General features: G+C 44.8%; 1 long non-coding RNA gene across 1 annotated transcript in view; it reads right to left on the reverse strand.

The window, feature by feature from the left end:
• LOC146191687 (uncharacterized) overlaps positions 1–19681 on the reverse strand; it is a 37616-nt gene extending 17935 nt beyond the window's left edge. Inside the window, exons 1-2 of the long non-coding RNA XR_014706362.1 lie at positions 19498–19681; positions 19171–19249 (exon numbers count right to left, since the gene is read on the reverse strand). This is a non-coding gene — a long non-coding RNA (uncharacterized LOC146191687). The remainder of the gene's footprint in view (positions 1–19170; positions 19250–19497) is intronic.
• Positions 19682–19970: the final 289 nt, after the last annotated feature.

Consider the following 19970-nt stretch of genomic DNA (forward strand, 5'->3'; position numbering starts at 1 on the left):
ACGGGTTGTACAATATCACAAGACCACAACAATGCCGATTTCGCAGGCGCTCCCAACTAGAGCTTCTTCCTTAAAGTGGAAGCGTAAGATGGGAGTCGAACCGTCTAGTATTTTGGGTCCCGAGTCAGACAGGCTAACCTAGACCACGCGGTTGTAATCCTACATGAATATAAAGAGTGGCTTTATATCTGTATTAAGCGTTTTTTGAACTATTCTAGTAACTTATAACAGACTTGAAAATGAACCGAATAGTGTAAAAGCGAGTCGAAAAGCACATGTACGGAAACGTATATCTGCAGCGGGCGCCGGCAAACGGATGCCTTAGAGCTATTTTGCTAATGTACGCGTATGCAGCGTAAATAGACTTCTTGCAAGAATACTAAGAACTCAGTTTGTGTCTAGCTAGCAAGGAAAGCCCCCCCCCCCCCTTCCCCCCCCCCCAATCCCCTTGATAGTAGCGACTGTACATTTATTGTAGCATTGTGAAGAAGTTTCGCGGTTATGAACTCCATCTATACACGCTGCATACGAGACGGACGTTATATAAAAAATCCAATTGCTGGGCATCGGAGGCAATAGAGGAACACTGCTGCTACAATATATCATGTTGTGGGTTTGTACTATACCACATATACTTCAAACATTTTAATATTACCAAGTGCACAGAGCTTGTTTATAACAAACCCCTGTATCACTTAACTACCTTTGAATCTTGAGCATTAGTATAAAGTTGTAACGAATTAAATAATTTTTCTGGAACTTGCACTATAATTTTCCTTCGCGGCTACTAGGACGGGATACAAGAATCTCGTGGAAGCGATTTTTTTATGTTTAAATTAAAATTTCCCTTTTGTGCGTTTCCAGGAAATATATGCTGCACGGCTTCTGTTTCAGAGAAACTGAGCTATGCATTCCATCGCCTGAATTGCTTTGGGACATTAACCCCACAAACCAAACCATCTCGGTGTCACCCTACAACTTTACCAAGTATCATGAACGCATCACAAAGCAAATAAAGCAGTCGCTTTTCTGTCAGGTACGCGAAAAGTATTTAGGGTCCTCACTGGAGGCGAAATTGGGGTAACGATGAACAGATGCTACGTACACGCGTTCATACCATTCCAAAGGCTTGTTGCATAAGGTGTTAACTACAAAGCTCTGTCGAATAGCCGCCATTGCTAAACCGTACGTATTTTTTAAAAGGTCGTGTGAGCCTGTCGAAGAATAAGGTTGACGAGAAAAAACAATTCCCTCCTATCGAGTGGGTCGCAAGATACATGCAATGGAAAAGAAGAGTACTTTCAGTTACCTATGCGAATGTAGCACTGCGGAAAGTTCGTGCATCTTATGCGACGGAAATATTGAAGGCTTCTGCCGGCTGACTGCTTCAAGCACATTTGCGAAATCACTGCGACAGTCATTTAACAATGTGAATTTGGTCGCCATTATCATACTGCACACCCACGTGGCTACACTACTGGCCTTGATTTTCTTGATACTCGCACGCTTCGAGCATCGGCTAATATTTAAATTCAAAGGTGTCGCGATCTTCCTGTGTGTCATCAAACTGTGTTCTTTAATAGGGCACCTTTAAACTGAAAACGACAGTGGAATTTTTTTTTATTGCAATCATTCAGCTTCTTAAGCACTGAATCAGTTGAAGGAAATGCGTTTTATTCAGTATTCAAAAAAAAAAAAAAGAGATAAGAAAAACCTTAAAGTCTGCATATACGATCAGCGTACCGAGAGGAGGAGGAGAAGAGGAGGGCGGAAGGCAGGGATATTAACCAGAAAATATGAATTCCGGTTGGCTACACTGCCAGATTCTATAAAAGAATATTAGCACAAAAGAAGCAGTGATGGACACGAGCTGATAATTAAATCAGCCAGTGACAATTACGAGTTCAATTGACATGTAGATCGCGGCTGCGAAAACGAGGGAAACTGTGCATTAGCGGCCGGCGCCTTCTCCCAGTGTTTACCGTTATTTTTTAAGACGGACGTAGCAGCCGACCTCGTTTTGATTCCATCGAGCACCAGCTCCAACTTGGGAGCTGTACTGCGCAAAGTCGACGATACAAGAGCGCTGGATTCATACTTTTAATTTCAGCGCTCGTAAATCAATGAAGAGGTCGTGAAATTTATACAAGGTTATTCTAGGTTTATCAAGTGATTTACCAAGACGTATGAGATGACGATCGCCCGCATGAAGCTTTCATTGCAGCGCCTGCAAATGCCTCCTAGAACCTAAACTACCGCTCACGGGCCTACTGGAATGTAAGAAATGCATAAATCAAGCAAAACAAAACTCGTTAAGCCAGGTGCTTAGATAAAGAAGAAAGAATCTCTGTGCAATCTGCTGCTCGATTTGTGGCGTTGGAAAACAGGAGTGAAAGATAGTCTGTGTTCGCTGCGGTGTCATAAAACCACGCAAATGTTTGGAGCATCCATTTCTGTTACAATCCGAAAATACGCATGCGCACTGAGGCTTTTTCATGGTAAAGGCAGTCGTGGCACGCGATGATCCATTCTCGCAAAGAACGGTAAGCTTGGATAATGAGAATATTTGAGATTAACTCGGATATATTAACGGCAGATCACAGTGCAGCAAATGTGAAGCACTCTTCACGCAGTGGGTTTTGCTTTGGGGGGCATTAAAAAAGATATAGGCTATATGTTGTACGCTCGAAATTGAATCATGGCTAAGCATCAGGAATAACTTATCAGAATCATGACAATCATATTCAGTTCACTTATAGGTTGCAATCGGTATGAACCGCACTATACCTGGAACTGAAAAGAAGGTATAGCAAAGCTAATGGCAATAATTAAGATTACAATGAATCTTATTATGTGAGTATATATAGTGGAGTAATAGTTTGATAATTTTGCAAAGCACTGTTTTTAACATGTACGATTGCATTATTGCACAGTGCTAGAGATTCGTCCTTGTAAAGACGGAGACACAGTGGCAAAAAGAAAATCAAACGCCTTTAAAAGTTATATTGGAACCAGCAATGTGTGTCATTAGCGCGATTGGGTTGCATGCATTTCCTTTACATTAAAACAAGAAATGAGGCGTAGCTTCTGATCTTATTTACCTTTTTGAAACATGAGCTCTTATCTTCGCATAAAAAAAAATTCATTTCTTCTTTTGCCGGGACGTTAGAACAACGGCGGAGTGCAGTTCCTGTCCGTTTCCAAACGCAGGAAACCCCAGTGTAAAATTAAAAAGAAAATAACTTGTCCATAAGGAAAACGCTAAATTTCGAAGTCAGAACATCGCAATGTAAAAGGCTCAAATGAGGGCAGAGGTGGAGGTAAAGACGAGCCTGAGCACATAGCCAGCAGCGCTATAGTTCCTTCTGCAAAGCGTTGCGAGAACAATTGGAGCCTTTTTGGCTCGTCGGCCGCTGTTCATGACATCCATGAATAGAGCCACGCTTCGACAAAGCAATGTCTGCTCCCTTGTGCTACGGAAACAGCGGGACGCGAACTGCGCAGATTTTCAGCCTGCTCTTCTATTGTGCTCGCGGGTTTAATGATTTCCTTGAACGCATTCACAGCGCGCCCAGCGAAACGAACTTGTGAACAACGATGAAAGCTGGAAATGAAAACCGAGAGCAATGCACACGGTGGACCGAAACGAAAGAAGTGCTTTCAGCTGGTTGGCTGCTCAAACAGAGGAGAGATAAATCCTGAGATGGGCTTACGCTGTTATTAAAATCCCATATAAAGAATAAACGCGAATTAAAGGCCATTTATCACTTACCAGATTGGTAGAGCTGGCATAACATTCTGCATCTCAGCTCAACATCGCGAGTTCTGCTATCGGGTTTGGTGAGGGCAGGCCATTGTCGGTGCATTTTTTAAATGCAAGTTGCCTCAGGTCCCGCAGCTAAATTAACATATTCACAAAACTTCTGGCCCGAGGACATGCCTGAGTCGATTGTGGTACAGAGATGTACACATATCGAGTGTTTTAGCGAGTAATTTCAAAAATACTTAAAACAGGTAGCTTTAAATAGAAAAAAAATTTAATAGTGAGAAGAAACTCTCAGGCGCGAAAGACATATTTTTCTGCAAAAGTTGGTTAATTCTACAGACAGATTAAATAGATTTCCTAATTAAGTTATTTAACTATCGCAGTTGTACGCAGTAATCCTAATGCGGAGTGTGCAGCCATGAGCAAGAAATGCTGTCAGTTTTGAAATAAAAAATTAGTCATTTACTAAAGCCATGCAGCGATTTTTATATCAGGCGCTTTGTGCGTACAAAACCGAAGCCGAGTCTTAGATACGTAAAAGAAGCTCGGTACAGACGCGACGTCCGGTGCGGAAGTGTGCAGTGGCTACGGCGCCAAATTTGAGCTAAATGTACAATAATGACGTGCCATGCACTTTGTTTCGTTTCACCGCTTTTAGTGATCACGCATTTGGCAGTCCCTAGCTTTCCCTTGCACCAAGAGGCGAGGCCAAATAAAGTATATGACGTGGCGTAAAGCCATCTGTAGTTGGAACTGAGTACAGTACCCACTACACACGTCATTCCAAGGCATCGCGATTGTAACGACATTTCTACGCGCCTATTGCTCTCAGGCGCGGTCTCGCACGGAAAGAGTGTCGGAGTTCCTCCCATTGCAGGGCTCCATAACATTAGTTCTTCTTCTTGAAAACTGATATAGCACTGTCTTGTTCATGCTCCCAAGCTCCCCTTTCAAAATAACCACCTAACTACCATAATTGAAAAGTTAAGAATTTTATAAATACTCGAAATATCAGCAGAAAAATTTTAGCATGGTGTGTACGCCGCGGCAAAGAAAATTTTCGCTCAAATATTTTTTTTTTTTCAATTTTGAGCTCACTCTATGCAGGAATTTTTAAAATGTTCATTGAAACACCTGTTTCTCTAATAAATGTAGCGTTATTCCATAGTGTGTGAAAAATGCTTATGAAACTCATTCTCGTCGGTAGTATTTAAATATTTTGTATTTTTTCGCTGAAATAGCGTTGATGCCGTCTTATACAGTGCATATATATGCAGCCACCTGTGGTGATAGGGATATATGTATATGTTGTCACGCACTTCGCGCGGTCCTGTATTGGAGGAAGAAGAGAAGAGGCAGAAGAGGAAGAGGAAGCTGAGACTGTCTGCTGTGGCGTGCTAACAATCAGACTCAAACTTGTAAATAAACGTCGTAACAACTATGGTGGAGGTGCGGGGTAATACACGACGGAAACTCTCCTACATCAACGAAGTAGAACAATAGCTGGGCTACACACCTACGGACGGAGATGGTGCAAGTAGACGTTCCAACGCAACCAATTCCCGCAGCTCAACCGACCACCACACAGCCGTATCGGTAACCCTGGCACTTTTATGGCAAGCATGGGGAAGACTTGTATGACTGGCTCACCCACTACAATCAGGTGAACAAATACAACTGCTAAGATGCGAAAACTAAGTTCGCGAATGTGGTCTTTCTTGATTAAACGGCACAAATGTTGTTTGAAAATCGTGAAGTATCCCTAAACATCTAAGATTGCTTCAAGAATGAAATGAGAGCGGGATTTGGTGATGCCGATGCTCGAAAAAAAAGCACCAAATAGAATCTGGTTCAGCGAACGCGAGTACCGGGAGGTCCCTGCCCAACTTACATAGACGTCCTCAAGCTGTGCAGAATGGTTACGGATGGCTGAGGGAGACAAAGTGGGCCACCCCCTCAAGGGAATAGCGGAAGATGTGTGCAGCGTTCTTATCAGCAAGGACGATTTGAATACCACCGCTGATAACACGACACTGCCGCACGTTTGAAGCTTTGAAGCTACGCCGCATCATCTCGAAGTTTGGTCGGTTGACCAATCTCACAACTGTCGCCAGTGTGGATGTGCCTGAAGCGACGAGCATTGCAGATATAATTCAACAGATAGTTCGCGAAGAGCTTCGGAGACATAAAATATCGGGGACCACGTCAGAACCGTTTACAGTGGCCCTTCCTTGGCATACAATAGTCCATCTTCTGTCTGCTATGCTCCCTCTGTTAGATCTCCTTGGGACATCCGATGCTCTGCTACTCACCGCCCGAACATCAAAACTCTCGCTATCAACGCCTACAACAGTGAGCACTCTCGTCCTCCTCATCGACTACATCCAGACCTTGAAGCGTTTAACTCAAGCGACGATGAGCTTTAATCATCGCGTGAACGTGAGCCGCCGGTTTGTTATGCCTGTGTAATTATGGGCCACAATTCGCGTTTTTACTGCAATCTTCGTCCATACCAGCACTATCACCGAAAGTGGGTGACCTCCCACTCAAGATTTCCTGCTGATAATGATGATCCTTATAGAAGAACTCCTGGCCGGAATGAATACGGAGCAACACCTAGCCGACAGAAGCACAGAGAGCCCTTAACTGAAATGAATCAGAATCACCGGCCTCTGACACCTCGGCGTCTGCGACGCTCCCCTTCTCCCTGTCGACGGTCGCCACCTCCGGGAAACTAGTCAGTGTGACCGATGGAGGTGACGTCGCAAGAGATTCAAGCTTACCTATACCTCTGCCCGTTTCGATGCTAAAAAATCGAATTGAACGGCTTGTGGGCGGCGTACGTGCTATGGCGTAGGTGGACACAGGTGCAACCATTTCTATTATAAGCCTCGCTTTTAAAAACTGCCTTGGTCGTAAAATTATGTTTGGTTGCGATAGTGCGGCGACATTGTGTGGTGTTGGTGGCCAACCGCTTCACCCACTTGGAATCTGTTCTGTGAACCTTGTAATCGCCGGCCACACATTTCGAACTGAATTCTTAGTACTTGCTCGATCAACACATGACGTCATTCTTGGTCTCGATTTTCTGCAACAATGTGGGGTCACTCTAGACTTTCGCAACGGTGACATTTCTGTGAGTACTCGTGTTGAATCTGCTTGATGAGAGAATTCAACGACCAATCCTAGCACGCTTTCTGTTTCGGAGAACATAGTCATTCCTGCAATGTCAGCAGAAATACAAGTGGTTAGTTCAAGTTGTGCTAGTGATGCATTCTACGCTGTAGTTGAGCCACTCACCCTCAACTGCGCGAAGAAAAGTGCTCTGATTCCCCGTTGCATCATATGTCAGGAATAGCCATTCTTCTTTGTGGACGAGTAACTGCTCTAATGAACCTCTTGTATTACCACGTGGCCTAAAATTTGCCAACTTTAACGAAGACGCCGTTGAATCAGGGGCAGTGCTCAGCACACACAATTCTCAGCCTAGCAAATACTCAGAAGTATATAAGACAAAATTTCTTGCATTGGTTAACAAATCCCTGCCAACAAGTGACCGTCGCAGTTTAGTGAAGGTCTGTCGAAATATGTTGCGGCTTTCGATTTCTCTCGAAACTCGCCACCACGAATTCCCATTTCCCGTACTCATCACAGAATCAATACTGGAAGTGCTGATCTAATCTCCCAGAAGCCTTATCGTGTATCCCCATCACAGCGCCAGACGATCGAAGAACAAGTTCGTGATATCCTGCATAAGCGCATCATTCAGGAATTGTCTAGTCCGTGGGCTGCCCCTGGGATACTAGTCAGAAAGAAAGATGGCACATGGCGATTTTGTGTCGATTGTCGACGGCTGAATTCTGTTACCAAGAAGGACGTGTATCCCCTGCCACGTATTGATGACGCCATTGATTATGTACAATATGCGTCCTATTTTTCCTCAGTTGACATGTGATCAGGCTATTGGCAGATTCCTATGCACCCAAAAGATAAAGAAAATACGGCATTTTTCATATGATGTCGTTTGGATTATGTAACGCTCCAGCCACCTTCAAAAGATTCATGGATACAGTTTTGCGCGGACTGAAGTGGCATATTTGTGTGTGTTATTTGAACGATCTAGTAATATTCGTAACTACCTTTCGTGAACACAACCGTCGATTAGAGATTGTCTTGGAGTATATCGAGAAAGCTGGTCTGGTACTCAATTCCAAGAAATGTCGTTCCAGAAAACGCCAGACAGTGGTACTTGGACATCTCGTAGACAAGGATGGGGTCAGGCCTGATCCGAAAAAATATTGAAGCTGTCACTTGTTTGAAACCCTCCGAAATCGTCAAAACAGCTCAGGAGTTTTTTGCAGCTTTGCTCCGATTTCCGGCCTTCGTTCCTAAGTTTGCTGACCTAGCATACTCACTTATTTGTCTTCTACAAAAAGATGTGCCTTTAAAGTGGACTGCCTGTGAAGAGAGGTTCCAAGAATGGCGATAAAATAAAACACACTATGTGGCGGTGGCCCCTGGGAAAAAACAACTTTCATTTAACAATGAAGGAAAAAACACATACAAGCCAGAAAAGGCAAAGAAACATGTGCAATGAACAGGACAACAATTTACGCAATAAAAGTAAAGGCGCACTCATGTGTTCGTGTCCGGGGTGGTGGTGCGTCCGTCGGAATGGTCCGTCTGGGCGTCGGTGGAGGCGGTGGCCCTGGGTGCGTCCCACATCGACGAGTCGGGTCAACGGTCGCTCTACAGCAGGCCTCTACGCTGTAGCCTGGGTCCAACTATTACACGTCACATACGCGTACTTCATACGGCCGAAGCAGCGTCTGGTGGATGCGCGGTTCACTTGCGTTCGGCCGCCCGGCTGGTGGCCACCTCATCAAAGCTGCTGGGAAGGTCCAAGTCCAGGTGCGCTTGAGTCCTGTAGCTCAGGCAGATGCCTCTGGAGTCAGAATCGGGCCAATCTGAGTCTGGAATCCCGGACGTCTGTGGCGAAAGCCCAATCCTGGTCACTTGGGGCGCTAGCAAACAGGCACAGCCTAGACACCTCTGTCCCTAACCGCTTTCTTCCTGGTCGTAAGCATAGTGATGCTTACTGCCTGTCACAGTTGCCGCTTGAAACTACTTATTGCGACATTGAGCTCTTGGATGATTATATAGCTGCTATTTCTCCAAGCTTACCTCATGTTTATGAATTCAAAGATTAGGCTCCGCTTTTTAATGTAGCAAGTTCCTGGAACCCAGCGATCTCAATCTGCATTCGTGACGGTTTACTATACAGGACGAACTACTCGTCAGTAGGTGCACGGTTTTTTCTTGTAGTTCCTACAAGTCTTCAGTGTGAGGTTCTTCGGGCAATGTACGACGATGCGACGGCTGGACACTTGTGTTTTGCAAGGAGTCTACACAGGACTAAGGAATGCTTTAATTGACCGAAGATGCGTCAGACGACTCAACGTTATGCGGCCAGCTACCTACAGTGCCAGCGTTTCAAGCACCCAACCTACTCTCCGCCGGGTCATCTGCAGCCTATAATGTCGCCACGAATCCTATTTTAAGAGGCCGGTATTAACCTTTTAGGACCGTTTCTCCGTTCCACCAATGAAAACCGCTGGGTCATTGTGTGCGTAGACTGTCTTACGCGGAACTGTGAAACTGTGTGGTACTGCTGCCATACCGTCAGCCACTGCTTCTGAAATCTCAGCCTTTCTTATACGTATTATCATACGTATGAGAAGGATGACCCCGTACGGGTCATCATTCTTCGACTTGGGCCTCCTCGTGTGTTAATAAGGAACCGTGGGCGACAGTTTACAGCAGAAGTTGTAGAGGAATTTCTTCGGCGCTGCTTATGGCATTTTCGCCATTCATCTTCCTACCATAACACACAAACAAACGGTGTTATCGAACGCACCAATTGTACCCTTAGCAATAAGCTCGCAATGTATGTCGACTTTCGCCACAAAAACTAGGATGAAGTCCTTCCATTATATAATATACGAATTTCACACTAGTAGGCACAAAACGACAGGCTACAGTTCGTTTTTTCGTCTTTACTCCCGACTTCTACGACGTACTCTGGACACGGTTTTACCTTTTTCACTTCCTGCTGAAACTTCATAAGCGCATACTCTATCTTTGGCTGAAAACGCTCATAAAGTTGCTAGACTTCGCAATCTTGCCTCCCAAAACCGTGTCTTAGTGTTATTATAGAGATATGTTAATAGTTTATTGAGTTTGCCAGTTTAATAAGACTATATATAAAGCAATAAGACTGCCGCAATAATTGACATACGTCAATTGCCTCATTCCGCTCGTTTACGAGGCGAGGGTAAAGACTGAACCGCAATAGACGTATACGCATTGATAGGGGCCGTATATAATAAACTAAAGAAGATAGAAAGTCTCATAGAGAATGTAGTGAGCATTGTGATTCATAGCAACGGTGACTACAGAGGAAATGTTCACTGCTCACGTGGCCCTTAAGATAACAACCGGCATTTTCTTTACACCGAACGAGCAAATAACATATTAGCTCATATTCCTGACTATTTGTTTCACTTATTCTAGATCTTCAGCCCCTTCTTGGCAAAACTGAGGTGTTTTACGTGTTTTAACAAAACTTTACCTTTCAGTTTATCGCTATATTGCTAAATAAAACTGGTGATTCTGAGTGTTCCACCTTGTCTGGTTAAGATCGTTTTTTTTTTTTTCTGAATCGCGTTAACACAAGTGGAGGTAGTATGCGTTTTTCGTTCGCAGCAGTTGGCGTTGTCGATATCTGTTGATCGTTTTATTGTTGTTACTGCTGATTGTGAAGGGTGTGCATGGAAAAGGGAAACTTGTTTTCATTGTGGTTTTTTGTTCTCTGGAAGGATATGTTGAGACATTTTTGAATTACATGGAATTAATATTTCAGTTTACGAGGGATAGCAGTTGTCATGCACTACTTGGTAGTGATTTCAATACTGATATTCAGGAGGTGTCAAAGAGGACTAATTAATTATTCGCTGTTCCTGAATTCTATCTACCATATTTAATGTGGTGAATGCGCTCACCCGCGTAACACCTTCAGCTACTTCAGTACTTGATCTTATAAAAGCTATAGCAATCTTGAGCTTTTTCCAGAGTTATTTTTAACTGTATTTTATTTTAACCTGCCTGTAGTTTTTACTGTGTAAAATCTCTGCCCAAATTATATATTAAAAAATGACTTCATGATAACACAACTCACCAGCTTCAAAAAGCATGACTCATTTAGCGCTAGGATCACTTACGTAATCTGGTTGTCAGCCACTGGGCGCCAGCCAACCAACCACTTTGCCGATCTTGCACGACGCGCGGTCTTCATGCCGACTCAGAAAAATAAATAGAGCTTTGCTTTAGAGGGTCTTGCTGTGATTAAATGATTAGCGAAATAAAGGGTCGGAAATTTGCATCCGCTGAACGCAACGCTAACAAGGAATAGCACTCGAGCATGCGCGCAACTTTCAGAAGTTAGCGCGTGTCTTTTGCGCATTTAGCATTGAACACATGACGGAGTCCTCCCGCCGTCCGCTTCAGACGAATAAAGAGACGTTGTAGTCCCCTTTGACCAGTTTATGGGCAACTACTGATACTGTCATCTTTCGCTTTCACTAATCTTGCTTCGACGAAGATGTGCAGTGTGTAAATAAGCTCTGTTGTTCAGATTCGGTCTCAAATCTGGTGCTCCTTAGCCTATTGCTGTCACCACTATTACACTGGTGCGAAATATGTTTCATAAAAGTTACGTAAACGTATTACAAACGGGTTGCGTCTTCAGTTCTGAAACATGTAGAGTCCCAAATAACACACTAATGCTACAATCGAGGTGTGCCCTCAACGATGGCGTATCATGGGCAAACGCTCGATATCTATTTTAGACATCAACAAATGGCTAAAGCGTATTATTGTGGCTTCTAGTTGCATCTTCATGAGAGCAAGGTGCAATGGTTCCGTTGCCATGACACAGTTCTCAAGCCACGTCTACGCCGGAAGTCCAAGGCGAATCTTCTGCCTCAATAACTCGGCCTGCCTTCAGTCTAACGCCATTCCGCATGGCAGACACTTGAAGTCTTGAACCCGCTGCGCATGCTCAATAGAGACGACCTGCCGGCTTCCCAGAAAAAACTGAGGATCCTGCATAGTTCCTTCCGATACTCCGTAACCTGGCATTGCGCTGTACAGACTTCTCCTCATAACACCGGCAACTCCAAGCGCACTGACAAATATTGAAGATGCAGCAGCTGCGGTTCGGTCCATCCTCGGATTCCACCTCAGCCACTCGGTGCCGTACGGTACGGGAGCTTCACGTTCACATCCCCTCCGCAGAGATAACGAAGAACCCAGCTGCATGCGTTGCTCCACCATCTAGATCATGTCAAGGGGACATGCAAAATAGCACCAAATACGACAAAGCGCAGCAGACCCTCAGCAACCCGTCCTTTGAAAACCTACTGCAGTCAGAACCATTCCAAACGAGGCAGGCTTCGTACTTGTTCTGTTAGTTTCGTAGACTCATTATCGCAGTCTCAGCACCTGGTCTATGTTTTGTACTTAGCAATGCTGCCCCTCCTGCGATACCACACTCCTATAGTTCTACAGACTACCAGCGGAGGCCCCCGAGACTGCATACTTTGATTCCTGACGACTGTTTTCAGTTCCGCCACCTAAGTGCACTCGACGCTGCTTGTGTGACTCCTGTTATGTGAGAAGGGAGCCCTGTAGCCATACGCACGCAGCTATCACGGTGACACATGTTAACTACGATGAAATCGGCTTTAGTGCACGCGATGTGAGTGGCGCTAATAAATTCCCAGTATTAAACTCAACATTGCTGAGGCTGGCTCCCTCCTCGACGTAGCTTCGTCAGTCAAGAGTTGCAAGTTCGTTTTGGCTCGAGAGAATATAGCGACGGCTAGAGCGAAATGATCACTGGTTTTAATTCAAAAGCACTCACTGGACGATCGAACCAAGTTGCGATCTTCTTTGTGCTTGACTCTTGAAGTCATTGGTAAATGATGTCGTGTCGTTTATTGATGGTATAGTGATGGTGTTCTCGTATTTCCGCGACGAGTTGCTAATGGGCTCCACTGCGAAGAGCAACTTGTAAGGCTTGAAGAGCTGCTTTGGAATCTGTGAAAATAGACCACTTCTGGGAGATGTGCTGACTGACATGCACAACGGCTACACGAAGCACGATTAGCTCTACGCCCGTCGAAGAAGCCTGGTGAGTTCTCCTAACTTTGATTTCTGTAGTCTTTGCGCGGACGATCATTGAGGCCCAAGAACTCACGCTGTTCACTGAGCCGTCAGTGCAGATGTGCAGACAGTACTGTCAGTGCAGATGTGCAGTATTCGAAAGTGATTTGGTTTAGTTCTGTCTTCGATAGCTCGACCTTCTTCCTGAATCCGGGTATTGAATCAAGCACACGGGTTTTGTGCAGGCTCCATAGTGCAGAGGACGGTCTAGAGGCGGGTGTAAAGTAGGACGGCATAATAGCGCGATGTGCATCAACGGTCTCTGTAAACGACGTATGCGGCCTGATTATGAGAAGACTGGCTAAATGGTGAGAGAAAACCGGGAGATGTGTCGAATATTTGCCCTCAGGGCCTCCAATGTTAGGTCGCTAGTGATGAAATGTTCCTGGGCAATTATTACGGTAGAGACTGTAGAGGCACATTTCGGTGAATCCAGGCAGGTTCGCAGAGGTTGAGGTTGAATGCTCTGTAGAATTCGTATGTTGTTGTCTTCTGATATTTGCCAGTGCAGGTAGGCTGTAGTGAAGGAATCCCATGAATAATATATTGTACAACTGGAGCATCGACCACATTGACGCTCCCCACAACATTCTCCCAAGAAAGGCGAGGACGTGAGCAATCGCATTCAGTCCCTTTTTTCATGAAAAAAATGATGAGGAGTCTACGAAAGTTTTCGGTCGATAACCACTCATAGAAAGGGAGCGCTGCTCTACCACTTGTACTTACTGTAAAATGAGACATTTTCTTCCATGTAAACCCAACGAGAGCACACGTTTCTATCCAAATTTGCTGACTTTGCAGGTGGAGGCTGGACGCAGCTATACTTGCCGCCTTTTGAAGCCTCGCTCAAACTTGTGGGCACGTACCTTCTGATGTTCAGAGACAGATGTCATCTGCATAGACTGAAAGTTGCGCTGACTATGGCATTAGGTTGGCAAGCCCGAAAAGTGTAAGAATGAAAAGCATTGGGCTTAGTTTTACATCCTGTTGAACTCCACGGGAACCGAAATGAGAAGATATTGAACCATCCTGAGTCCGTGTTGAACTTCGTATCCAGCAGAATACGCGACCACCACGTTCGGCAGCTTCCAGAGCATCCAAATGGCCTGGTGAATGGTGTCATTAGCGCCTTTTATATCCAGGAATAACGTAGCGGTAAGCGCTTCAAAAGGTTTTGACGCTGTACAGATGAAACAAGCTCCACCACGTTGTCAATTCAAGAGCGTCCATGTCGAAACCCGGACATTATATCCGTATAGATACTGCAGCGCTCCAGGTAACACTCAATATTCTAAGCAGCATTCTTTCCAGTACTTTGTCGACGCAGCTAGCCAGTGCAGTTTGACGGTATGACGTTAAGTTCAGAGGCGATTGGCCTTCTTTCAGGAGCGGCAATAAACGACTGCCAATCATTCATGTGGAACTGTACTCTCAATCCATGATTTATTGCAATATTCCAAAAGAACGCATCTAGCTTCTTATCCAACGTTTCCAAGCGCCAGGTTTTCCAAGCACCTATCGCACATTCTGTGCAGGTAGCATGTGGAGGCCAGATAGCACAGCGATGATGGCAGTCATCATGGACGTGAGAATAGCAATAATGTGCATGTCTTGGTCATGTCTCAGATCTTGATATTTCTCTTGTTCGACAGTAGGTTCAGGACATTGAGCATTTGGCACATTTCCTGGCAAAGTGGACGTGGAAGGTTTTGGTAGCGGTCTGAGGCAGCACGTCCGACTTCACTCCCCGTCAAGGTCCCTTGATGTAGTACAGCAGGTGTTAGAGGAGGTGCTCGAGGCATCGCTATCGAAAGTAACTGCTTTCTTAGAGGTCTTCGGCGACGCGAACGACCTCGTCGCACCTTAGCAGCGGCCTGTGTGTGTATAGTGATTACGCATCCTTTGCTTCAGTACTGCTCGTTCGGTCTTTAGGCGAAACCAGTCCTTAGAGGAAGACTCATGAGGGCCACGGCAGTTGGCACACTTCAAGGCAGTCCCGTGGCAAATGTCGCCACTATGTACTTCAGAGCATTTAGGGCATGCGATTGAATTTTTGTAGATGCCACTCCGATTCCCAATTTTTATGCACTTCCTTCCACCATTGAAGTGGCTTGGGTACGAAAGGCTGGACTGGATGGCTGAAATGCCCAACCATCACATGTGACTGTATGCACTCGCCGTTGAAAGTTAGCCAAGTGCATTTCAATCACCCTACGCGCTGCACTTGCAGTATGGAGATGTTCTAAGCGAAATCAAGAGCTCTAATCTTGGTACCAGTCCGGGCTCATGTCCAAAATTTCAATACGTCAATAATCTTGGGAAACGTTCACGAACGAACATGCGTGCAGGCCGCGCATCCATATCACAGTAATACCCGGTCATTTGGGAGTGCCATATAGAAGGAGGTCTACGGGTATAATTAAATCAAAAGGACAACCACCTTCATTATCTGTAAGTAGAAATATGGTTCCCATAAGAGGTGAGCGGTAACTCTTTTTATATAGTCATTTACAGCACTTCCCAGAAATAAACCCCTTCTTAACGCTGCCGCAGATGATTGCTTCGCGTGCCGACATTAACACATTCTCGTAATGCGCATTATACTTTGTAGTATCAACTTCTATCTGTGGGCGAAAGCTTTCGCCCGTCCTACTCGGTGTAAGTAAATAGCTCTTTTTCTTGGTACTATTTTCAAAAGATCTGATTTTTAATACAAGTCTTGACGCTTTGAACTTAACGAGAAACTGACATCGGTGCTCTTTTTGTTCTGGAAGTTTAAGACGTTCACGCTTCTTTTAAACCTCGGTTGAACCTTATCATCGTTCACGCTCGCACTCGCAGGGCCGGATACGTACCCCTCTCACTGGAGAACAAGTCTCAAAACGCTCGCACTGTTCTGCTCCAATTGACTAGCCCTGAGCGACGAAGAGGGCGACCAATAAGAGCGCATTGTAAGATTTTTGAGACTACATGCTTTTACACTAAGCGTGACACGTAATCTGGCCCCAGGTCAGTGATCCTTTCGGGAGTAAATTCCTGCGGCTGCTCAGAGGCACCATGACAGCGATACAAAAGTTTGGGGGGCATCTAATCTCCGCCTTTAAGGCTGTGACGAAAAATCGTTAACAGCTCCGGTCTGCAAGGGCCTTCGTTCGCGTACAGGGATTTCGCTACTCAAATGAATATTATTCCGTTCATTTGCACCTCTCATACCTGAAAATAATCCCTAGCATGTAGCCGTACTCTAATACTTTGTGTGCAGCACCCCCCGACGTAAATGTAAAGGCCTACTTTAACCATGCCGTGTGAACGTCCCTGCGCAGCCCAGAGGGAGTAGCTTGTCTTACTCGGGATTCAAAGGTCCTGTCTTCGACTTCAATCTCACCACACTTTCTAGAGTTGGCCTCTACGGTGATGTCACCTGACAAGTGCCACTTGCCGGAGGCATGCACATGATTTTTCGGTCCCAACACCACCGCCAGACTTGTTCGAGAACAGGATGTTGACGTGGTCGTATTAAAAGACATAAATATTCACTGCTAATTGCTCCCCGTGTATACATATGTAAAACAGCATGCAGCTCCACCAAAAAACTAATGCGGTATACGTAAAAACGAGGAGAGAGGAAAGAATGGCCGCTCAAGTCCGTAGCACACGAGCGCCGCAAGGCAGGGTCACGTGTCTAGTAGCGAAAAAAAAAAACAGTAGGGGAGGCTAGGGATCACGCTTTCAGAAGGAACAACAAACTAATCGACCTGAATTTGGTTGAAAAGCTCTATACATCTATTCACTGCAAAAAAGAAGGTGAAAGAAAACCATAGTATTCAGGGAATATCTCCGCGAAGAGGTCAGCAACATTAGGGCGGCCGCTTATCGACCCGACCAATTCGTTCCCTGGTTGTCATTCAAGTCAGCTCTGACACTGGCTTTCTGTCACAGTTTATTTCCAGCTCCTCTCTGTTTCTTTTCCTTTCATTCCAATGTATTCTTCTCTGACGTGCCGAATTTCGATCGCGACCCCAATCTATACTCACCCTCAAACTCATTTGAATTGCGGGGCAGAACATATGTATTGTGCTGGGAGAAAGGAAAGAATGGAAAGATTGAGTGCAGAGAAACGGGACAGCAATTAAATCTTCATTATAAGGTGCTTCCCCAACTATTCTGGGCTCGTCTTCCTGTTTTGACACCGTGGTCACCGCGCAAAAGTCATAAAAGAAACCAATTTGGTAGTAAAAAAGCTGCAAAAAGTAACTACATAACAATGTTTCTTTGTATAGCAACAATTTTCTCATACACGCCACTCGCTCACCTAAAGTCTCCTCTCGGCGGAGATGGCGAACAGTAGTGGTTGAATTGAAGTCATATGTCGTAGTCACCTGCGCAACAGATACCCACTATCCTGCTGCTGCAGTAGACAAAAACAATAGAGGTGTTTTAAGATTGCGATTACATCTAGATCTTCCATATTCAAGCAGTTTCCTGACCTGTTTTTCGCTTTCGCCACATGATTCGTGTTTAAGGACATCAACTGGATGAAAAATTCTAGGAGTACTGCGGAATATACACTGCACAAATGCGAAAGCCGGAGCGTTGCTGCTGCACACGGTACATCACGTTTTCTCTCATTATAAACTAAATGCACTGCCATTATCATTTCTTTTCTCATAATTGTCATTATCACTAACTGCAGCGTCACTGACAGCGCTGCTATCACCCTCACGGTAGACAAGGATAATTATGAAGTCCGTTTCACGATCTCGAGCGTGGCGCAACTTTTCTGGCACACCACACAATAACGTCACGCCCGAGATTGCAAAGAATTCTCTTTTGGGACGTGCTGCAAAAAACTGTAAAGAAAAACTTTATTCTAAATCCGTACAGTCTGCGGTATCTTGCTGTTGCACAATCTGATTACGAAACGAATGACATGCTTTCCTTATTCGACTTCACAGCTTGTGGAAGACACGCATGTTGGATCGCAACTGAACCTGTTGTTCCAACTAGAATCCATTTTTTTTGAAATGATGCTGCATCTGAAGGACGTTTATGAAGAAAATGAATTTTAACCTGACTGGTTTCCGCTGGTGACACGAAGTTTATCTTTGCCTGCATTTTAGTTGTGTTTTGTATTTGGCAGCTCAACAACGGTTGAGTGTTTTCTAAATAGTCCGTGTACATAGCCTTGCTGTACATAATCGCGAGTAATAATTACCATGTCTGAGAAAAATTTCTCGGGCGTGGCGCAGTTTGTTAAAGCGCTCGGCTGGAGATCCGAGCGATGGAAGTTCGATTCTGTCGGATCCCCAGTGGACAGGTGATTTTTATTTTTCTGGTGACTTCATCAGAATGATTGACAAATGGCACATCAGCGCATTGATCCGATGCACAGATCTCGCGCACATCTCACGCACAACTCTTGAGCACAGAATTTCGTTCCATGAGCCCAGAAGGGCTTTCGCCTTAAAAGTAAAAATCGGATGGCCATACTTGACAAGCAGTGTGCCTTCCTGCAGTAGAAAGTTTGCGAATGTAGCAAATGTCGCTGAGTTCGCGGACAAAGCGCTATCTACGCACTTTAAAATATTTACCGAACAATATATCAAAAGAGTGCCCATTTAAAATATTTTATACCGGGAGATTGTTTTTCCACTTGTTTTCTAACTAAAAGGCCAGAGGGGACGTCTGAAAAGTAAACATTACTCGAGGGTGCCCTGTTTCCACAAGATCTAACTTTAAGCAATGTTGACCGAAGGAATCCTGCTTGTAGCTTTATGCTCGGAGTCACATTTTTGCACGCTATTCTGGTAGGCCCTTGAAACCTTGAAACGTTTTCTGAACGTGAATTTAAATTTAATGGCGCTGCAAAAAAAAAAAAAAAAACAGCCAACATAAATCACGTTATCGTGATCTCTTTACCACTTAACTATACAATTATTATTAGAGCCACGCAAGATAATGTGTTCGTAGTCACCGTAAGCAAAAAACATTCTAATAATAGGCGAGTGGCCAATTCGCTTTGTGGAAAAGGCCAGACACTTTCTTCGTCTTTTTTTCTCTTACTCATGATGAAAACCCTCCCTTATCATAAGAGGAGACGTGTTTAGAATGTGGCTTACAGGCCTTTATGGTGATTGATTTCGATCACCTTGCTTGTCAGCCTCCACACGTCGAAAAGTGATCGCCCAGCAAATGTTCCTGCAATGAAAAAGAAAGTAATTACATGGAGACTGTGGGCAGCCTTTGCCAAATCACTAATTTTTCTCAGCATTTCTTTGAGAGCACACCTTTAGAAGCATTTAGGTATAATATTCCTTTGCTGTTTTTAATGTGTTAACTGAGTGACCGGTGCTTCGAAACATCCTTCCTTCCCTCAGCTCGGGGCAATGACGTTAGGAAGAAATGTCAGATAATCTAACGCGATAGAGTTCAAAAGGCCCACTTACTCAAAACATCGGGCCCCTGGAGTCATCGTTTGGAGCGAAACATCACGGGCATGGCGCTGGTAGGCGGTAGCGAGCAGCTGGTATGACAGAGACCTGATGTCTCAATGATTTATACGACTTGACGAGACCCCTATCTGATATCAGAAAGTTGAGAAGAGCTGCCGACTTGAGTTGCTCATTTCGGATGGGAAGGCTCAATAAGAATGAACATTCCTGCGCACTTGGGTGCATAATCAGGCACACTACACCTAGGTTACTGACGGTACGCCGACCTTCTTTCGAGCTTGATTTGCCTTTCGTGTCTCGATGCCTTACCAGCAGGGTTCAATGGCTTGGGGATATAGAAAGACACAGAGGCGAACACATCTCTACATATGTGATCATTATTACCCTTTCCACATGCACTTCTGCCACACGTATGCACCGCATCGATTGTTCGGTGTTTCAAACACTTATTAAAGATGCTTCTAGAG

The sequence above is a fragment of the Amblyomma maculatum genome, chromosome 4, assembly GCF_055883805.1.
Source record: "Amblyomma maculatum isolate TAMU_Amacu chromosome 4, ASM5588380v1, whole genome shotgun sequence".
In the NCBI taxonomy this organism is placed as follows: Eukaryota; Metazoa; Arthropoda; class Arachnida; order Ixodida; family Ixodidae; genus Amblyomma; species Amblyomma maculatum.